Below are 6494 nucleotides of genomic sequence, written 5' to 3'. Positions count from 1 at the left end.
ACTAAGACTAAGAATCTGGGGTTGGCTCCTCTCACTGGTGACTTGGACATTCCAGGCAGCCCGGCTCACTGGGGTGAAAAACCACAGGACCAGAGATTGGGTCAGGCCCAACTCCCCCACCACAGGCTTCTTATGGTCCCAAGGAATATTATCAGACCAGACACAGGCACAAACTGAAAGTTGCTTGCATCCACGGTTACTCAGCCAGAAACACCCACCTTGGTCTTCGTTTTCAGCCAGTACTTAGCAAACACCCACTGTGCACCACTCGCTCAAAAGTCAGTGCTAAACTAGATGGACACACCAGCCCCTGCCCTATTGATAGACGGGCATCACTTTTTTTCTTTTCTTTTTTGGTTGTTGTTGTTGTTGTTGTTTTGGGGGGGGTTCTAGACAGAGTTTCTCTGTGTAGCCTTGGCTGTGCTGGACTAGAACTCACAGCAATCCACCTTCCTCTGCCTTTCAAGTGCTGGGATTACAGGCATGCACCACCACATCGCATCCAACTGTTTTTGTTTTTGTTTTGTTTGTTTTTCGAGACAGGAGTTCTCTGTGTAATAGCCCTGGCTGTCCTAGACTCGCTTTGTAGACCAGGCTTCCCTCAAACTCACAGAGATCCGCCTGCCTCTGCCTCTCAAGTGCTGGGATTAAAGATGTGTGTTATTTTTATTTTTTTGAGACAGGGTCTCTCTGCTTAGCCCTGGCTGCTTTAGTACTCACTATGTAGACCAGATTGGGCTCAATTTACAGAGCTCCCACCTGCCTCTGCCTACCAAGTGCTGGGATTAAAGACATGCACCACTACACCTGGTTTATTATCATTTAAAAATACGTAATGTTAAAAACAAAAACAAAAAAAGTAATGTACATTTTGTGTGTACATGGGTGTCTCACCTGCATGTATGTCTGTGTACGACATGCAGTGCACTCAGAGGTCAGAAGAGGGCATCAGATCCTCTGCAATTGGAGCGGCAGGTTCTGTTTTTTAAAAATACTTTAGTTTTAATCTATGTGCATTGGTGTGAAAGTGTCAGATCTTGGAGTTACAGTTGTAAGCTGCCATGTGGTGGCTGGGAATTGAACCCGGGTCCTTTGGAAGAGCAGGCAGTGCTCTTAACCACCGAGCCATCTCTCCAGCTAAATGACAGGTGTGTAGCCGGTGTTTGCGATGTTGTGGGTTCTCCCTTCTTCCACCCTCTCCACCCCCTAACACTGGATAAGGGATGGGGGGAAAGGATAGAGAGGAAAGGAAAGCAGTCGCTGAATAAAGTCAGGGATTGCAGATGGGGTGGCTTCCTGGTGATTAGGGGTGTTCCTTGGGGCAAGTTTGGTCTTTGCCATCAGGATACCTAATTTCTTCTTGTTGTTGTTTCTTCTTTGCACGGAACTACTTAACGAGCCAGGATCAACAACAACTAACCAACCCACCCCACCTCGAGGGGCTCTAGCATTTATATACTCTCTAAAAAGTACCCAGAATTCCAAACATCACACAATCACAGAAACTGTCTGTAGCTGGCAAAATTACATTCCTGTTAGAGCAGAAGGCAAATCGTAGCCAGCTGCTGTGAAGCAGCCTTACATCCCCACCTGGGATTTTTTTTTTTTTTTTTTTTTTTTTTTTTTTTTTTTGGTTTATGGTTTTTGGTTTTTGGTTTTTCGAGACAGAGTTTCTCTGTGTAGCCCTGGCTGTCCTGGACTCGCTTTGTAGACCAGGCTGTCCTCGAACTCACAGGGATCCATCTGCCTCTGCCTCCCAAGTGCTGGGATTAAAGGCGTGCGCCACCACCGCCTGGCTAATCTTTGTAAAACAAAACAAAACAAAAACAAAACAGTGGAGGCTTCTCTAGAGCCTTGTGTAACCTTTGAAAATGATGTGGATCTTTTTCCTGGCTTCTCAACTTTGTCCCAAGCTCTTTTAAAAAAAATTTTTAAAGAGCTGGGCATGGTAGCACATGCCTGTAACCAGCACTTGGGAGGCAGAGGCAGGCAGATCTCTGTGAGTTTGAAGCCAGCCTGGGTCTGCATTGTGAGTCTAGGACAGCCAAGGCTACACAGAGAAACCCTGTCTCGAAAAACCAAAAAAAAAATTTTTTTTTATTTAAAGATTTCATTTATTTATTTTATGTATATGAGTACTGTATCTGCCAGAAGAATATAGATGGTTGTGAGCCACCATTCGGTTGCTGCTAATTGAACTCAGGGCCTCTGGAAGCAGTACTCTTATACCGATGAGCCATCTCACCAGCCCTTTTTTATTTTTATTTTTTTTAAGATTTACTGGGGCTGGAGAGATTGCTCAGAGGTTAAGAGCACTGACTGCTCTTCCAGAGGTCCTGAGTTCAATTCCCAGCAACCATGTGGTGGCTCACCACTATCTATAATGTGATCTAATGCCCTCTTCTGGCCTGCAGGTGTATATGCAGGCAGAACAATGTATAAATAATAAATAATAAATAAATCTTTAAAAAAAAAAAGATTTAGGGCTGGAGAGATGGCTCAATGGTTAAGAGCACTGCCTGCTTTTCCAAAGGACCCTGGTTCAATTCCCAGCACCCACATGGCAGCTCACAACTGTCTGTAACTCCAAGATCTGATACTCTCATACTAAGGTACATTAAAATTAAATTTTAAAAAACATTATTTACTTATTTAGACAGTATTCTGCCTGCACACCAGAAGAGGGCACCAGATTTCATTATAGATGTTGATGAGCCACCATGTGGATGCTGGGAATTGAACTTGGGACCTTTGGAAGAACAGCCAGTGCTCTTAACCTCTGAGCCATCTCTCTAGCCTGTCCCAAGCTCTTAAAGCTGCTAAGTGACATTGTTCTATCATAGTGTCATTAAATTCAATCTGCTGTTGGACATAGAGTACTGCCCTTCACCCAGCAACTGATCTTTTAGTATATTCATTCCCCTTGCTCTGTTTTGCTGTACAATAGTTAGTTGCAGCTTTTTCCTTCCACCCTGCTAATTATCCCAATTGCAGACAAGCCTCTGGTACAGCGGTCACCAGCCCCTTCCAGTCTATTTTGAGCAGCCCAGGTATTTAGAATTTGCTTCACATAAGTGAGTGCATCCCATATGAAATCACGGTCTCTTTGAACCGCCTTAGCTCTGTCATTTCTATAGGGTGCCGCCCTATCTCCTCATAACCTTGTTCTCCACCATGGGTAGGCATGTACGCTGTACAGCTCCGGGGTGTTGTGGTGGTGGTGGTGATCTCACAACCCGGCCGCCCATCCTTTCACTCTGGCAGCACAGTTGGCTCCAGATGAACCCTGGGCTGTTTCATCACACTGTCCTACTGCCTTTTCAGCTTTTCTCTAACCCTAACCCCATCCAGAACATTTTCTCTCCCTGTTTCCTCCTATGAGAAACTCCCTCTCTCTTGCTCTGTCACCAGGCCTGAGCCATTGGGTCTTTTCCTTGCTTCCCAGGTGCTTTCACTTCCACCCGAAATCTTTCTAGTTGGTCCACCAATTCTACAACCTTTACAGAAGAGAGCGAGCAAAGTGTCCACTTTTGTTTTCCCATTTCAGCCATTTTTTTTTCTTCTTCTTCTCAGGCCTCTCCAGTTTCCACTCTCAGCCAATTTTTCCAACTGCTCAGCCAGTCTTCCAACTTTTTTGAAACAGAATATAGGAAGAAGAAAAAGAAAAATAAACAGAAAAATCCCCTCTAGGAGCAGAGCCGGGATATCCCAGCGGAAGCAGCCACAATAAATTTCTTGCTGGCATCTTGAAACAAAGTATCCATTCCTTCACTCTCTGCCATTTCCTCTCCAGCATTTGAAATCAGGTCTCCCCTCTGCCTAGCCCTGTGTCTGGGCGCCGCTGTGGCCAGTGTTCGCTACTTTGCGGATCCTTCCTTCTACCCTTCTGCAGCGTTTTCTTCCACCCTTTCACCGCCTCATGTTAGATTGGGGGCGGGGGATAGAGAGGAAAGTAAAGAGATCCCTGAAATAAACTCAGGGGTTGGGAAGGGGGCGGCATTATCTTTAGACTACCCCCTGCTGATTATGGGCCTCCAGCTCCTTGGGAAAATTTGCTCTTCCCTCTCAAGAGATCTCATTTCTTCTTCTTGTTTCTTCTTTGCACTACTTAACAAACCATGGCCAGCAGCAACCAACAACCCACTGACAAAACCCCTCACGGGTCCCTAGCATTTATATACCCTCTGAAATGTCCCCAGAATTCTAAACATTACACAGTCGCAGAAACTGTCTGCAGCTGTCAAAATCATGGCCCGGCAAGAGCATGAGACAGATCATATGGCAAAGCAGCTCCACATCCCCACCCCTGAGATTAAAACGAAAACATATTATTATTTTTGTTTGTTTGTTTTTGTTTTTTCGAGACAGGGTCTCTCTGTGTTAGCCTTAGCTGTCCCGGACTCGATTTGTAGACCAGGCAAGCCTTGAACTCACAGTGATCCACTAGCCTCTGCCTTGCCACCACGCCTGCCTGAAAACATATTCTTGTATGTTTGGGGTTTTTGTTTTTTGTTTGTTTGTTTGTTTGTTTGTTTTCCTCGACAGGGTCTCTCTGTGTAGTTCTGGCTGTCCACTTTGTAGACCAGGCTGGCCTTGAACTCACCATGTAGTTGCTGGGAATTGAACTCAGAACCTCTTGAGGAGTAGTCAGTGCTCTTAACCTCTGAGCCATCTCTCCAGCCCTGGAAAATATTCTCATTGTCCCACAGAAACACCAGACAAAGCAAAGGTCATTTCTTTTTGTAAAAGGGGCACACCATGACCCAAACTGGGTAGCAAGCAGCATGTATGACCCCAGCCTAAGAGGAGCTTGGATGTTCTCATGTTCAGCTTCACACTCTCAAGTGGCTAATTTGGAAGGCAGTGCAAAGAAAAGAAGGGGCAAGCCGGGCGTGGTGGTGCACGCCTTTAATTCCAGCACTCGGGAGGCAGAGGCAGGCGGATCCCTGTGAGTTCCAGGCCAGCCTGGTCTACAAAGTGAGTCCAGGACAGCCAAGGCTACACAGAGAAACCCTGTCTCGAAAAACAAAAAAAAACAAAAACAAAAAAAAAAGAAAGAAAGAAAAGAAAAGAAGGGGTAAGGGGCCAGCTGCTCTGGGTCATCAAAATCTGGGAATGCAGCAAGCCTTTGCATAAACAAAAGTTTTACCAGTTGGGGGAGATTAAAATGTTTGGTTAAAAGTTTTACAAGGTGAGGGAGATTTATGGAATATTGGCCTTTGGCAGGCTAGCCACCTTTGATTTAAAAAAAAAAACCCTCACAATTTCAAGAGACGGATGAGATTCTTCCATCATGAATAATAAAAATGAGTTACAGTGTTGGCCTACCACCACACAGCAGAACATAGCAGGGACTGGAGCTGCTCCTACCTACAGTCTACACTGTGTTACAGACTCATTTAACTTTATGTACATGAGTGCTCTGTTTTTTCTTTTTGTTTTTTCCAGACAGGGTTTCTCTGTGTAACAGAGCCCTTGGCTGTCCGGGACTTGCTTTGTAGACCAGACTGGCCCTGAACTCACAGAGTGCTGGGATGAAAGGCATGTGCCATCATGTCTGGCTGGGTGTTCTGGGTTTCATGCACACCAGAAGAGGGGATGAGATTCCATTACAGATGGTTGTGAGCCACCATGTGGTTGTTGGAAATTTAACTCAGAACCTCTAGAAGAGCAGCCAGTGCTCTTAACTTCTGTGCCATCTCTGCAGCCCCAAAGGTTTATTTTTAAATTTTATTTGCTGTGTGGTTGTTTAGCCTGCATGCATGACTGTACACCACTTGCTTGCCTGATGCCAGCAGAGGATGCTGGATTCCCTAGGAGCTCGGAGCTGACATGTGGATGATAGGGTTCTGAGAGCAGAGAGAGAGAGCTCTTAGCCACTGAGCCATCTCTCCATACCCTCAAGATTAGTTTTTGTAAGAATGGATGTCTTGCCTGTATGAATGCATGTGTGCCATGACGTGCATGTGACTGTGGAGGCCAGAAATCGGTGCTGAAAGCCCTGAAACTGGAGTTATAAGCAGCTGTAAGCTGCCATGGAGGTACTGCCACCTGAATTCAGGTAATCAGTAGGAACAGTCCTCGGAGTTGCTGACCACTTCTCCAGTCCTTTTGTCTTCATTTTATTGTGATTCTGTCAGTCAGGAATTGAGATGGCATTAACTAGGCAGTGAACTGGGGACGGAGGGTGATGGTGGTGGTGCACCCCTTTAATCCCAGCACTTGGGAAGCAGAGGCAGGAGGATCTCTGTGAGTTCCAGGCAGAGAACAGTCTGGTCTGCAGAGCAAGTTCTAGGACAGCCAGGACTACACAGAGAAACCTTGTCTCAAGAAAAAACAAAACAAGCCGGGTGTGGTGGCGCACGCCTTTAATCCCAGCACTCGGGAGGCAGAGGCAGGCGGATCGCTGTGAGTTCGAGGCCAGCCTGGTCTACAAAGCGAGTCCAGGACAGCCAAGGCTACACAGAGAAACCCTGTCTCAAAAAAAAAGAAAA

This window comes from Acomys minous (assembly GCF_964271855.1).
Source record: "Acomys minous genome assembly, chromosome: 6".
Taxonomy (NCBI): Eukaryota; Metazoa; Chordata; class Mammalia; order Rodentia; family Muridae; genus Acomys; species Acomys minous.
The sequence above is the reverse complement of the archived record's forward strand: the minus strand, read 5'-3'. Positions refer to the sequence as shown.